A 16,793-nucleotide genomic window follows, 5' to 3' on the forward strand; every position below is an offset into this window, starting at 1 on the left:
GCATTAAAAAGTTGAGTAAGCAACGGGCCCCAAAGATCCATGTTGCTTTTATAAAAGTCAACTGGAAAGCCATCGGGACCTGGCGCTTTACCTCCAGCACTGTCTCTTATACTCAAGTTTACTTCGCTCAATGCAATTCCTAGTTCTAGCTTAACCCTACTCTGTGTCAACTCAGGCCTCTCGGTGTCATCATTAAGGGCTGGGTCTTGGTTAGTTTTAACACTATAAAGTTCTTCGTAGTGTTTGACCAATTCAGCTTCAGAGATGGCTATCTCAAGCCTAGCCTTTGTTTTGTCTTCAAAAAGGGGAGCGTTTACCACTTTCCAAAAAGCAGCCAAATCTTTATTCTGGGATGCCTCACACAGCGCATCCCATGCTTCCTTTTTTATAGTCTCTTTCCTTATTTTGAGATTTTTTTTATACTCCTTTTCATAGCTTTTTTACAAGATCCGTGTCACGAATCGGAGCATTCAAAGCGCGCTTCAGCTTGGAGCAAGTCGTAGTACAGACTGTATCAAACCAGCTCGATTGCTTAACCTTGGAATTTTTTGTCTCTACCCACAGGGCATTTTTGATATTTGCAGTTATCATTTTAAAATTGGACACAATAACCGAATCATCCGCATTGTCCTCAAGACATGCTAAAATAATAAGCTTACATTCTTTAATCACCTTATTCAAAAGGTCTTCAGGTACTATTTTATTCTATTTAAGGGTATATCCGTTCTGCCGATTGAGAACTATGTCCGGAACTTCCTTATTTGGAGCACTTATTTTAGGGGGGGTCTTTACCTAATTGGGCAATCTCCAGGCTTAGGGGGAAATGATTGCTCAAGGGATTATCAAGAGTTTTAAATTCTAGCACCTCCCCACCATATCGCGATGACATCAATACAAAATCTATGGTGGAATTTGCACCTCTGCCGATAAACGTCGGGCAGAACAGGAGGACCTCGCTCTTACCAATTTTCTTTGCGAAATCCAATTCACAGGAAAAAATAATCTAATTTAAGTGATTCCCGCAGGCAGTGTGCTCAAAATGGCTTAGGCTAGTCGCCTTTTCTAGCATTAAACCACAAGTGCCCTTTTCCCCATATTTACATAGGGGTCAATTGAAATCCCCTCCCCAGATTACACAAACTGATTTTACCCTCCCTTCCATCTGGCTTCTGATATCTTTACCCAGGCTTAAGAACGTTTGTTCAAGGGCAGCCAGCAACACATTGTTGTAAAAATTTACAACGACCAAGTGTAGATCTTTTTTGACCACAATCCTAATTATATGGTAATATGGATTGTTAACAACCATCTCAATCTTACAGCACCGTAACAAGTTAGACACATAGGTACACTGACCTCCTTTTGCCCTAACGTAAGGAGAGGGAATTGCTGGTGAGTGAAAAGTCTTAAAACCGCATATATGCGGGGCTTCTGTCACCCAAGTCTCTTGTAGACTTACAATATTGTAGTCTTTAATCGCATTCAACCATATGGGATTAGAAACTTTCGTTTTGAGGCCCGCAACATTCCAAAACATAATTGACCAAGACCTCTCTGTAAAAATTGCTTCCTCCGTAACAGTGGGGTCAGGAGTAACTAGGTTATCTGCTGTCAAGATGCTCAGGTTGTTGTGATTGTAAACCGTAATTCCAGGACAGTCTTTATTGGTGACCTCTGTATTTGTTCCAAGATCCTCCCTACTATTATTGTCTCTATTGATTGCCTTATCTTGGTGTATACTATCATTACCCATAGGAAAATCTAAAATCGTACCCATTATGCTACAACCCAGTCAATCGACTCCCTCCAATCCATGCAGTGTCTCGAATCGATTGAATAGGGGAAGGCAAAACTCTGGCCTATGTACCATGTTTGGCCGTCTATATGGCATATCTATCCTATTTCGGGAAAAGAGTGGGGTACCAAGCGTTGAGCGTGGATAGAAATAGCTCAACTGAAAGGTTTGGATCCCACCCTCCCCGCTCTGTGCTTTCCCCTCGCATATGAACCTTACCACCCTGGGATCCCTGAATTTCACAATTATACAGGCCCCCTCCTGATCCTTGCGTCTGCGTCCCAACCAGCTCACCATCTATTGCTATTAAGCCAGCAGATGACTTTATTTTTCAATTCCCTGTGGGTTTCTAATTTATCCTGTTGGATCTCTGGCACCCCAGTCAATATGACGGTGTATGGGGCAGAGTCTGGGGATACATCTTTTTTCCATACTCTGGGCCTGAATCCTCTTTCCCTTTATTGGTTACATCTCCAACTAGTTTTGGGGTAGCCTGCTCCTTTCTAGCCATCCTTCCAGATGCTTCTGCCCCCTCCCCACTAGATTGTCTTGTCTTTTTTACCTTAGTGATACCCCCATTATCAATGGGTTTTAATTGCCCATTCAAATTAGATTTTTTTTTCGTGTGGGGTACCGTTTAGAGTACCGTTAAGTTCTGGGGCTATTCTTTCTTGTATTATGCAATCAGAGTCCATTATGGTACCCAATGCTTTCCCGAAAGTGTTGAAGTTGACCATAACAGTTCTTTCTAGTTTCCCCAAATTTTTATTAATTAATTTTATCCTTTCAAAGAGGGGTAACATCAGTGACTGCATTAGGTGTTCGATATGTCCCAGGAGGCCATCAGGAATTTGAGTTACCATTGGGGGGCATTGTGGGAGCTCAAATATGCGTTTGCCTTGGTCTTTATTAGGGGGCACGTTGTTAGCTGACATTTGAGTGGGCTTACCCATATTCTCTCCTAAATTAATAGTCTTGGTGGTTTTAATAACTTTTGGGCATATACCCTTTTGTGCGTCTCCCCCACGCTTTCTTTTCCCATACTTCTTGAGTGCATCAATATCTATATCTTTATCTTTTTCGATCTTTGATCAAACAAAGTACTAGATGTGGTATGAGTACTCATCTCTCCCTGCCTGTTTCCTAAAATTGCTGTACTATCCCTAGTAGAATTTACTGAGGTACAAACAATGGACCCATCAGAACCAGCTGACTCTGTGCTGGCATCCGATCAATTATCACCATTAGGTTGATACACTGATGGCTGCTCAGGTGTTACGGCTTCTCTAATCGTGCCCAGTGGAGATCTTTTAGAAAAAATGGGCTCTAATGATCATTTATTTTCCGTTAACGCTATTTCGCGTTCTAGGACAACTGCAGCTCTCGTAATAAACTGGTCCAAGGTTCCAGTCACTGTCCCACCAATGCTACCTGGCACAGCTTTCCTCCCCTTTCCTGCGTTAAGAGCCATTATAGGTATCCACAGGGATTTCAAGAGAATGCCAATAGAATAACAGTAGCAAAACAACAGTACAGTATTACAACTGGAACAGATCCGTGCAATATATTGGTGCCAAGATATAGTATTACTCCCACATTCATAGATGCAAAGAGAGGACAATTTAATAACTTTCAAGGTCACTTGGCTATGTTTGAGTCCAAGTCCACGATGATTGAAATTAGGGGGGGTGGCCCAGCCCGGCCTCCTCTGGCCTCTGATGGCCACAGATGGGCCGCCCTTTCCGGGCTTAGCCCGGCGCGGCCCGCCCGTGATCCCGCAACGCAGGGGCTGACCGATATTTAAAGGGCCTCCAGGCGCGGAAATGACGGTGGCGGCTTCTGCCGCAAAGGAGCCTGGGGGATGTAGTCCTCCTCACAGTGGCCGCAAGGATAGGAAGCAGCGGCGGCGGGAGGAAAAGCAGGACGACCAGCGCCAAAGTCAGGGACCCAGTGGTGGCCAAAGGTAAGTTTTCAAATGCCCCCAAAGTATGCAGACAGCACCCGCTCCACCGGGACTGACTGATGTTTAAAGCGCCTCCGGGCGCGGAAATGACAGTGGCGGCTTCCGCTGCAAAGGAGCCTGGGGGATGTAGTCATTCTCACAGCGGACGCAAGGATAGGGAGCTGCGGCGGCGGGAGCAAAAGCAGAACGACCATCGCCAAAGTCAGGGAGCCAGTGGTGGCCAAAGGTAAGTTTTCAAATGCCCCCAAAGTATGCAGACAGCACCCACTCCACTGGGGCTGACCGATGTTTAAAGCGCCTCCGGGCGCGGAAATGACGATGGCGGCTTCCGCCGCAAAGGAGCCTGGGGATGTAGTCCTCCTCGCAGCAGCCGCAAGGATAGGGAGCTGCGGTGGTGGGAGCAAAAGCAAGACAACCAGCGCCAAAGTCAGGGAGCCAGTGGTGGCCAAAGGTACGTTTTCAAATGCCCCCAAAGTATGCAGTCCATCACCTTGCCCACCTTCTTTCCGCCTCCGCATCCCTCGAAAGAGGAAGAGAGGCTCCACTGTCTGGACCCGAAACGTGCGCTTTCATTCTATCTGGATCGCACACGCCAGTTCCGGGTGGATGACCAACTCTTTGTTGGTTACGTAGGCGCTAAGAAGGGACGGGCCGTGCACAAATGGACCATTTCCAGATGGGTCGTCTTGTGCATCAAGGCTCGTTATTCACTGGCTAAAAAGGAGCCTCCTGTGGGCTACGTACCCGTTCCACTCGGGCCACGGCGGCTACTACTTCCCTGGGTTGGGGAGTCCCCTGCAGGACATCTGTTAGGCAGCTATGTGGGCCTCGCTGCACACGTCCGCAAGAGACTACTGCCTGGACAGCCAAGTCAGGAGAGATCACACACAAAACAAGGGAACCCTACCCACTAAGGAACCAGGGTACATATTTTATATCAAAAAACAATGGTTCCAGTGGAACAAATGGAAGTATATTTGATAAATACTGAACAATGTCTAATAATAGTATGAAGGTTACCGAGGATGTAGGAAGAAAAAACAAAACTCATAACACCGATTGAAATACCATCAGTTGTTATTTTTACAAAATTTTCAAAGAGTATACAGTTAACTATATATTATAATTTACATCTATTAATCTGAAGGTTTTAGAAAAAAGAGAGAGTCCCAAGTGTAAAGTGTGAACCGAAAGAGTGGTTAAGACACACAAAGGAGTGACAGCTAATGACAGTTATGTACACGGTTTCAACAGGGGTATATTTACAAGGGAATTGGAAAACGACCACATAAACAATATTCAATAATATATACAATGACTATTAAATGCATAGACATTGACTAGAAGGTTCATTCCCAATGAGCGTCGATGGCGTTTCGACCCTTTACAGGATGGAGGGTCTCGTCAGGACTGGGACGGTGTGGGACATCTGTGAGGGTGAGAAAGGGAAAGTGAGCTACGTGTATAGAGAAGTGCTTTTACAAAAAGGACTGTAAGAGAAGAGCCTGGTACCTTTGAGGAATCAATCAAGGGCTCGTGGTGGAGTAGGTGCCAACCATGCGTGAAAGGGAAAAGATAAGCGTACTCACAGTGGACCCAGCCGGGTACTCTGGTACAGGGGAACAAAAGGGATAAGAATGTAGTCACACAATATATAAAGGGGCAACACGCTATGTGTGCAAGCTCAGGTAGAGTACTCACCACTGTCAGTAGTAGGATAGTACGAAGTAGAGTATGTCGTATATGGCAACAACCTGCAGTTGTCCAATTGTTTTCAGAATCGTACCACTTAAGTACTACAATGAGCACGAAGTAGACTATCAACAGGAAGTTTGTCCAATTATTTCACATAAGTGCTACAATGAGCACGATCCAGCGCTTGCCAGGAAAATGCCTGCAAGGGTTAATTAGGGTTAGGAGGGGGCTGCCCAAACGATATAACTGCAAAGTAAAAATTATGCGGAAGAGCGGCGTGTACTTGAAAGTCAGCGCGGTCTGCTTCCGTCCGAATGCTTCAGGGTAACGGCACTGCCGAACACAGAGGAATGAGCCGTATAGCGTGTGCGCAGGTAAGAGTGAATAGAGCAGAGCGCTCGATCTTCAGGACGAAAAGGATTCAATAAGGCAAAAGGGTTGGCACCGAGTTAGCGATGAGCTTCAAGAGTGAATGTGGGACCAGGCGGTAAAGAAAGGAATTACATAGAGCATTTATATATCATTATGTATTTACACTTTTATACTAGTGATTACTACCATGTGCTCATGTTAGATATAAAATACCACATTGAATTATTACACAGTGTAAAGTTATTATACAGGGAGGAGTAATAACAACAGGGCTCAACAAGACAACAAGGAAACAGGGCTCAGGATTTACAGAAAATTCAGTTAGAGGGCTCAACAAGGCAACAAGGAAACAGAGCTCAGGATTTACAGAAAATTCAGTTAGCTCAAGGGGTTTTCAGAGCGCATGTCAACCGACATGCCATCAATTGGTTATTGTCCTAGAGTAGCAACAAAACCTCTCCATTCCTCGGCAGAGTTCAGACCCTCATTTATAGAGTTAGTCTTGTCGATCCAGTGACATTCTCTTCGTTGCAGTATTTGTGATATACTGCCACCTCTTTCGGGTAGTCTAGCAATGTCAACCACCTGCCATTGTATTTCATCAGCTGTGTGATTTTTGTCCATAAAATGTGTAACAAGGGGTGCAGAGAAAACAGACCTTTTAATACGACTGCGATGTTGTCCTATTCTTCCCTTGATAGGTTGTTGGGTCTGTCCAATATAAGGAAGACCACATGGACACCAAATGCAATACACAACATTGCGTGTATTGCAATTGGAGAAAAAAATCAAGTACGTATTCACAATTGCTGTATTTGAAGGTGGTCGTATTTTCCGTAAAAGGACAATTTACACAGTTCCCACATCTATGATGGCCAAGTACAGGGGGAAGGCCCCAGGCTGATTCTAACGTGCCAGTCTTTTTGACGACATCAGTGGAAGATCTTACCAAGTGATATTTGATGTTTCTAGCTCTTTTTTAAGCAAACAAGGGGACCTCCAATAAAGGATCTATACTTTTAATTATGTTCCAGTGTTTGGTGATTATATTACGGATCTTATTCGTATGAATCCCAAAAGTGGTAACACAGACAATTTTATTCATCTGTTGTTTGGTCTTTGTTATTAACAACTCTTCTCTCGGACAATATCAAAATCCGCGAATTCGTGCGAATTTTTGTTTTCTGCATGTTCGCAGGGTTTTTTGCGTGTTCGCAGGGTTTTTTGCGTGTTCGTGGGGTTTTTTGTGTGTTCGCGGGCCGCTTGCATCGCGAACTTACCCATGCGGTCGTGTATGGGCACAGCACCCTCTGGTTCACCACTCCCACCCTCTGGTTCATCACTGCCACCCTCTTGTTCACCAATGCCACCCTCTGGTTCACCCCTGCCACCCATAGGTTCAACCCCGCAACCCTCAGGTTAACCACTGCCACCCTCTGGTTCAGCACTGCCACTCTCTAGTTCACCCCTGCCACCTTCTGGTTCAGCACTGTCACCCTCTGGTTCACCACTGCCACCCTCTGGTTCACGACTGCCACCCTCTGGTTCATCACAGCACCTCTGGTTCACCACTGCCACCCTCTGGTTAACCACTGTCACCCTCTGGTTCAGCACTGCCACCCTCTGGTTCATCACTGCTACACTCTGGTTCACCCCTGCCACCCTCTGGTTCACCACTGCCACCCTCTGGTTCATCACAGCACCCTATGGTTCACCCCTGCCACCCTCTGGTACAGCACTGCCTCCCTCTGGTTCATCACTGCCACCCTCTAGTTCATCACAGCACCCTCTGGTTCACCCCTGCCACCCTCTGGTACAGCACTGTCACCCTCTGGTTCACCACTGCCACCCACTGGTTCACGACTGCCACCCTCTGGTTAACCACTGCGACTCTCTGGTTCACCACTGCCACCCTCTGGTTCACCCATGCCACCCTCTGGTTCACCACTGCCACACTCTGGTTCACCCCTGCCACCATCTGGTTCATCACTGCCACCCTCTGGTTCACCCCTGCCACCCTCTGGTTCACCCTTGCCACCCTCTGGTTTAGCACTGTCTCCCTCTGGTTCACCCCTGCCACCCTCTGGTTCATCACTGTCACTCTCTGGTTAATCACTGCCACCCTCTAGTTCACCACTCCCACCCTCTGCCGAGACCTTTTGTGGCGCAGCGGCAGCACAAAAGATGTGCCATGGTGCTGGGTATTAACAACGTGACGCATCTGAGAGATGCGTCACTTTGAAAAGCCCTGCGCCATCAGGAGGCGTTCCGCCGCAGGGGAGGGCGTTCCTGTGCAGGAACTCCTCCTAAAAGTGGCTGAGTGAAATCTACAAGAATTCACTCAGTCACTTTTAGGCCAATGCTGCGTCAAAACCCTGCGCCTGCTTGAAGCAGGCGCAAGGCTTGATGCAGCATTGGGGAGATAGGGCCCCCCAGAGCAGTGCTGGAGCTGCGTCGCAAGCTCGATGCAGCTCCAGCAATGCTCTGCTTTTACGGCAAAAATGCGTGACGCATCTGTGCCGTTTTTGCCACATGGTGCGCCACATTGTAAATGCAGAAATCACAGTTGATGGACAGAATGTAAAACAATGTCATACATTCACCCCAGTACAAGGATCTGGGCCTAAATCCATTGTTTTTTTGCACTCCACACCACCCTGGGTTAGACACTGGCTATATGCAAATTAGCTCTGACCCTGTGCCTCATGGGAACAGTCCAGTCCGAACTACCAAGCCATGTCTTTCCCAGACCGGAATCAAGCATCCAAGGACCGGTTTCTGGCTATCAGCCTTCATCAGCCTGGATAGCTTGACTCCAGTGGTGTGGAGAGCCTGGGACTCACGTCTGAGTATACCCAGCACACTCGGGGTGAAAATTGCAAAAAACACAGTTGATGGACAGAATGTAGAACAATGTCATACATTCACCCCAGTACAAGGATCTGGGCCTAAATCCATCGTTTTTTTGCACTCCACACCACCCTGGGTTAGACACTGGCTATATGCAAATCAGCTCTGACCCTGTGCCTCATGGGAACAGTCCAGTCCGAACTACCAAGCCATGTCTTTCCCAGACCGGAATCAAGCATCCAAGGACCGGTTTCTGGCTATCAGCCTTCATCAGCCTGGATAGCTTGACTCCAGTGGTGTGGAGAGCCTGGGACTCACGTCTGAGTATACCCAGCACACTTGGGGTTGGAAATTGCAAAAAACACAGTTGATAAACAGAATGTAGAACAATGTCATACATTCACCCCAGTACAAGGATCTGGGCCTAAATCCATCGTTGTTTTGCACTCCACATCACCCTGGGTTAGACACTGGCTATATGCAAATCAGCTTTGACCCTGTGCCTCATGGGAACAGTCCAGTCCGAACTACCAAGCCATGTCTTTCCCAGACCGGAATCAAGCATCCACGGACCGCTTTCTGGCTATCAGCCTTTATAAGCCTGGATAGCTTGACTCCAGTGGTGTGGAGAGCCTGGGACTCACGTCTGAGTATACCCAGCACACTCGGGTGAAAATTGCAAAAAACACAGTTGATGGACAGAATGTAGAACAATGTCATACATTCACCCCAGTACAAGGATCTGAGCCTAAATCCATTGTTGTTTTGCACTCCACACCACGCTGGGTTAGACACTGGCTATATGCAAATCAGCTCTGACCCTGTGCCTCATGGGAACAGTACAGTCCGAACTACCAAGCCATGTTTTTCCCAGACCGGAATCAAGCATCCAAGGACCGGTTTCTGGCTATCAGCCTGGATAGCTTGACTCCAGTGGTGTGGAGAACCTGGGACTCCCATGAGGCACAGGGTCAGACTGATTTGCATATAGCCATGTCTGAATTTGGGGTGGCAGAGTGGGCTAAAGAACGGTGATGGATTAAACCCAGATCTTTTGACTGGGTGTGAGTGTTTGATTGATTGAGATGCTCCGTCCATCACCACCCCCTTTTGTACTGCTTTTGGCTACCATAAATGTGGCAGGGTATGCTCAGACGTGAGCCCCTTGCTCACTTTGCCACTGGATTCAAGCAAACCGGGCTGAAGATGGCTGGAATGCCAGAATCCGGTCCTTGGAAGCTTGTTTCCGGTCCAGGGAAGACATGGCTTGGCAGTTCGGGCTGGACTGTTCCCATGAGGCACAGGTTCAGACTGATTTGCATATAGCCATGTCTGAACCGGGGTGGCAGAGTAGGCTAAAGAATGGTGATGGATTAAACCCAGATCTTTTGACTGGGTGTGAGTGTTTGATTGATTTAGATGCTCCGTCCATCACCACCCCCTTTTGTACTGCTTTTTGCCACCATAAATGTGGCAGGGTATGCTCAGACGTGAGTCCCTTGCTCACTTTGCCACTGAATTCAAGCAAACTGGGCTGAAGACGTCTGGAATGCCAGAAACCGGTCCTTGGAAGCTTGTTTCCGGTCCAGGGAAGACATGGCATGGCAGTTCGGGCTGGACTGTTCCCATGAGGCACAGGGTCAGACTGATTTGCATATAGCCATGCCTGAACTGGGGTGGCAGAGTGGGCTAAAGAACGGTGATGGATTAAACCCAGATCTTTTGACTGGGTGTGAGTGTTTGATTGATTCAGATGCTCCGTCCATCACCACCCCCTTTTGTACTGCTTTTGGCCACTATAAATGTGGCAGGGTATGCTCAGACGTGAGTCCCTTGCTCACTTTGCCACTGGATTCAAGCAAACCGGGCTGAAGATGTCTGGAATGCCAGAAACCAGTCCTTTGAAGCTTGTTTCCGGTCCAGGGAAGACATGGCTTGGCAGTTCGGGCTGGACTGTTCCAATGAGGCACAGGGTCAGACTGATTTGCATATAGCCATGTCTGAACTGGGGTGGCAGAGTGGGCTAAAGAACGGTGATGGATTAAACCCAGATCTTTTGACTGGGTGTGAGTGTTTGATTGATTTAGATGCTCCGTCCATCACCACCCCCTTTTGTACTGCTTTTTGCCACCATAAATGTGGCAGGGTATGCTCAGACGTGAGTCCCTTGCTCACTTTGCCACTGGATTCAAGCAAACCGGGCTGAAGACGGCTGGAATGCCAGAAACCGGTCCTTGGAAGCTTGTTTCCGGTCCAGGGAAGACATGGCTTGGCAGTTTGGGCTGGACTGTTCCCATGAGGCACAGGGTCAGACTGATTTGCATATAGCCATGTCTGAACTGGGGTGGCAGAGTGGGCTAAAGAACGGTGATGGATTAAACCCAGATCTTTTGACTGGGTGTGAGTGTTTGATTGATTCAGATGCTCCGTCTATCACCACCCCCTTTTGTACTGCATTGTAAATGCGGCGCACCATGGGTGGCAAAGCTGCGGCGCACAATAACTGGCGCATTTGTTGCCGAAAATTATATCCTCATTTTTTGAGGCATTCAATTTCAGGCAGTTGCAATCCATCCAGTTGCTCACCTTGCTCATGCATGAGCTGAAAGCCTCACCCGGATTGTTTTCACAGTTTGCTAGTGATACCACAATTTGGGTGTCGTCTGCATAGGCTGCTAAGGTAAAACCAGAGTCTTTGATAATTGACGCAAGTAACGTAACATAAAAGTTAAACAGAGTTGGACTAAGTGTCGATCCCTAGGGGGTCCGCAGGCCTCCGCAGTAGGGGTGGGCGGAAGGTGCGTAGTCGCGCCACGCAAAGCTCAGCGAAACAGTAAGAAATCTCTGTGAGCATGCAGAGTGCAGCGAACACGCGGAATTGCTTGTTCTGCCAGTTCGTGATGTTTTATTTCCTGTTCGTGAATGCTGTTTGCATGCTTTGGGGGAAATATCTCACAAACTTGCCTTTTGAAAGCGCGAACGCAAAAAATTCCGCGAAACAGCGGATCGCTGATTTTTTGCCAATTACGTGTTCTCCGCAGAACGCAAAATTACCCAAATTCCACGGGGGGAACGGAATTTACTGCCCAGGCCTACTCCGTGGACAGGGAAAACTGCCTGGAGACAAAATTACCCATTGCCACATTATGTTGTCTATTTGATTTCAAGAGTTCCAACGCTGTGCCCTCAATTTCCATGCCTCACATACGGTCAGCCAGGATCTCAAGGCTGACTGTATCAAAAGCAGCTGAGAGATCTAACAAGATCAGCGCCACTGTTCCCCTTCCATCAAGAGCTTCTCATATATCTTCTGTTGCTACTACTAGAGCTGACTCTGTGCAATGCTTTTTTAAAAAACCATGCTGGGGGTCGTCCAGCAAAGACAAGGCAGTTGCCGCATTGAACTCATACTTTGACCTTCAAATGAGCCTTACATTTTTGAGTGCTTCAAACTTTGTCAGTCTTGCCAATGAGAATGTAAGTACATTGACGTATTCTATGTTCTTCTTTGCAGACTTGCTAGAACTTGCACAGATGATGATCCCATAAAGAAGTCTGGGCACCACTCAGCCAAGTCAGTAGGTCAGCAGCCGTAGTGCACCACTTCCTACGGAAAGCCAGAATGTTCCTTGATGAGATCCTTAAACTTGCTGGCTAAAACAAACTTGTGAATAACATTGCAGAGGAAATCAAACTATCATTTGGCAAGATTATGGCAAAGCATGAAGTAGAACACAAGCCAATCAAAACTGAATGTGTGGTTGCTATCAAGAGGAACCTGGAGCTATGGACAGATTCAAGACCAAACCCTGCAAGCAAGCAAGTAAAAGACATATGAGATCTGCGGTTTCTTGCCTCACCCTTGCAAGACTGTCCAACACGGGGCAAGACTAGGGGTCAGTTAAATTCTTAATTCTGCTGGTGGAATTTGAAGTTAGTATTTAGCAAATACATCCTCTGGAGTGGACACTCCTCAGTGCAATTACATATGCATGTAAGGGTATCAAGGGGTATGCATTGCACAGTAGTGCAGCACAAAACCCTTGTTGCCCTTACATAAGCATGTTAGGGCACTGAGGGGTACTGTGCCCTTACATACAACGAGGGGTATGCACTACAGTGCTGTCCTTACCCCCTCGGTGCCATTACATACTCATGTGAGAGGACTAAAGTTTATGCACTGCACTGTAGTAGATACCCCTCAATGCCCTTACATAGGGCGAAGGGGGTATGCAATGCACTTATCGGTGCCCACTCTGCCACTTCATGGAATTCCATAAAATCTCATGGAATGTTTATGTAATTCTGTGGAATTCCACAGAATGAAACTCTGCCAATTCCTCTCACCACGAGGCAAGATCTGCTTGCCCTGCCCATGTCCCAACCACTTAGTGAAAGTCTGCAAGGGTAGAGACCATGTACCAGTCACATGCATGAGGGGGAACCTGTGGCACCAAGGTGTCAACTCCATTACAGACATCAAGGAAGCAATGATTTCCTTGTGGGATTTATCTCCATCTCAGCCACAGAGGGGCAACACAAGTCATTCTCCGATGATACCATCTCCTCAATTTTTGCATCTCCTTAGAGGCAGAAGTTTTTGAAAATGTCATTCATGACATGCTCTCAGGACTAGAAGGCTTCACCAACATCAGAGATGACATCTTAAAATATGCTCCCATCTGAGCAGACAACCAACAATGCCAAATCGCTAATCATTAAAATGGGTCTGGCTCTCAACGAGCAAACATGCCAATTCCTATGACAAGTGATGAAAATCTACAGTGGTGAAATCCAGGTAGACCCCGCAAAACATCAGGGATGCAGAACGCCCAAGTTAACTGTTGAAGTCAGAGGTTTTTGGGGGTTAGCAACAAACAGAGTGAGGTTTATGCCCAAACTGGTAACCCTTGGAAGACCACTGTGCAGCCAATCAAAGTCATTGATGCCAGAGACCTGGAGGCAGGAGGGAGAGAAAGCATTCCAAGACATATAAAAGCTCTGCTGCAAGACACCATGATGTGCTACTTTGACCCTATTAAAGAGCTGGTACTTATCATGGGCCTAAGTCCTATTAACCCCTTGGCTGCGGTGGTAATTCCGCCGCAGAGCTAGGGGGGAGTGGGGGGGTGTGCGGCGCCGGTATGCTCGTGATGGAACCACTCGGTCACGAGCCTCGGGCGCGCTGTGCTTGTGACTGAGTGGTTCCATCATGGCCCGCCCGGTCAATAGAACGCTCAGCGCAGGTGCAAAATTGCTGCCGTTCAGGCGTGGCGGCCGGGCCGTGACGGAACCACTCCATCATTAGCACAGCATCCGTGGCTGTTGACGGAGTGGTTCCGTCACCAGCATGCAAAGGGTTAAGCATGGGGCTGTGTTTAAGTAACACATTAATGTGAGAGGTGTGAACTCACTAATCACTTTTACTAGCAGGGCCATTAAAGATTCAGAAAATTGGTATGCCCACACAGAAACACAGACACATGTAAATACATTTGGGTGCACCCAATCTCATCTCTACCTGTATTGACTGACAGTCAGAGCTACCACGGATCACAAATCCTGCATACCAATACACCAAACTCCTGCACTACCCCCCCATCTCACATAGAAAAGTGGCCATGCTAGCTTAAAAACTACGTAACTCATAGTAGGGTACAAACCCCACTGTAACAACCCAACTGACTATTTGTCTCGCCACCACAGACCATGACTACCTACTATGCAGTGCCTCACAACAGGATCCGAAAAATACATTGACTGTATTGCAACCATCATCTGCCCTCAAAGTGTAGGGTTACCAGACATTGCCAGAGCAACAAAGGTGGACTTGAGCCTCTAACTAGCTTGAATTGCTGCCTTATCTATTCTATGAGAGAATTCCTCTGAAATGTCAGTGATAGTGAGGCTGTCTTGCGACAAAATGAAATGCCTTGTGGCACATACAGGATGAGTTCAGTGTCACCAGGGTGGGAATTCTCATGCAAGGGCACAGAGTGCTCATCCTATGCCATATGAGAACCCAACCATTACAACTGCCTCCCATATGAGATCAAGAGGCAATGAAAACCAAGGCATATCTGAGGAACACAGTATGTTTCCCCACTATGGACTTCAGGGTAGATGAAGTACTGGCAAGCTGTCACTGGTGCCAGGCCAGGAGAGTACCCATAAAAGAGATGCATTTGTCTTAGAACCTTAACACCATGATGGTCTCAGGCCAATGGGAAGGTACAAAAAATAATGAGAATCCTAAACAAGGTTGGGTAGCTCTCCGCTCTTCAGATGGGGAGACACATGTTACACCTGACAGCCTTAGGGTGGTCTTCCCCATACTTTTTTCCTGTTTGCCTCACATTTATGCTGTAATCTTGTTTTTGGCCTTAGGACTCTGAGTACTTTACCTCTGCCAACCAGTGCTAACTTGCATGTGACCCTAATCATAATTTGATAGACATATCCACAATAGGCATATTTAATTTACCTGTAAGTCCCTAGTCAAGTGTATTACATACGCCCAGAGCCTGTAAATTAAATGCTACTTGAGGGCCTGCAGCACTGATTGTGCCACCCACACAATAGCACTTTAAACATCTATCAGGCCTGCCACTGCAGATCCTGTGTGTGCAGTTTACAGTGCCATATCCACTTGGTATTTAAGCTCCCCTTTTATTTCATATAAGTTACCCATAAGATAGACCCTAGGTAGCTCATAGGGCAGTCAGCTGTGTGATTAAAATGTAGGGCATGTACTGTTAAATTTTGCATGTCATGGTACTGAAAACCCCCACATTCATTTCTACACTGCTGTGAGGCCTACCCCTCTCATAGATTAACATTGGGAATTCCCTATTATACTTTTAAGCTTTAATTCCTGATTGAGAAGGAGTGCTATGCCATTTTTCATATCATCGGAATGGTAATGATAAATCCTGTAGCCTGTTTCCAATACAAGTCTGGGGTTGGGTGACAGCTGAACTTTGTGCATTCCCTCTAGACAGCCACACTCAAAGGAAAGTGAGGTGTGACTGAGTGGCAATTCATTTCCTGATGGATCATCCTGGGCAGGATAGAAGAGAGGAGATAACACTTACACCTCAACAGCCAGTGTCCTGTCTACAGATACCAGGTTGCCACCCCCCAGTAGTGAGTCTGGAGCCAGAGCTGGGAGGGAGGTCTTCTGTTCAGTCCAAAGCCCCTCTTTGAAGGCACCTTCACTTCAAAGGTACAACTGGGTATAAGCACTGGGTCTCTGTCCTCGCCAAATCAGAGACTGCTTGGCCTATGGAAAACCTCTGTCAGGAGGAAGGACTGCTGTGCTGCTACAAGGACTGCTACTCTGTTGGACTGCTGCTCTGGAAGAACTGATATTCCAATGAGCTACCATGTTGTCTGTTACCCTCTGCCCTGCTGTAGAAGAACAGGACTCTTGCTTGAACACAGACTGATCTCCAAGTGCATATTGGCTTGCCTCCTGTTTTAAGACTCAGGGATATCAAAGTCTTATCCTCTACTCTGTGCATGATCCAATGGAGTTTGATCCAGGTGCTTGCTCCAGTGGACCAACACATACTCTCCTGTGTAAGCAAAATCAATGCATCTGCATTGTTGCGGTAATAGAACTGGTGCCTCGTACTTGGAACCAACGCATCACTATCGGAACCATTGCATCGCTGCAGCTTCAGGAGAGATGATCGATTCATCCCCTCTACTACGTGGAGAAAACCCAGTGCATCGGATAAGGAACCAATGAATCTTGGACCCGGCCCTTCATCTTCGGAACCGGCACATCGCCATTGCTGCATGGAAAAATAGATGCATCACCTCGACTGTGGGATCGACATCGGCGCACAGCTCGGCTGTACCACGCATCTCGCTGCTGCAACCAGAATCAAGGTAATTTTATTTAGTGGGCTTTGCGTGGTTCCTGTCCCCCAGATGTGGGTCCCGTGCTCAGTAGGCCGCTGGAGTCAAGCTATCCTGGCTGATGACGGCTGATAGCCAGAAACCAGTCCTAGGATGCTTGATTCCGGTCCAGGGAAGACATAGCTTGGCAGTTCTGGCTGGACTGTTCCCATAAGGCACAGGGTCAAGACTGATTTGCATATGGCCATGTCT

This window comes from Lissotriton vulgaris, chromosome 8, assembly GCF_964263255.1.
Source record: "Lissotriton vulgaris chromosome 8, aLisVul1.2, whole genome shotgun sequence".
NCBI classification, from domain to species: domain Eukaryota; kingdom Metazoa; phylum Chordata; class Amphibia; order Caudata; family Salamandridae; genus Lissotriton; species Lissotriton vulgaris.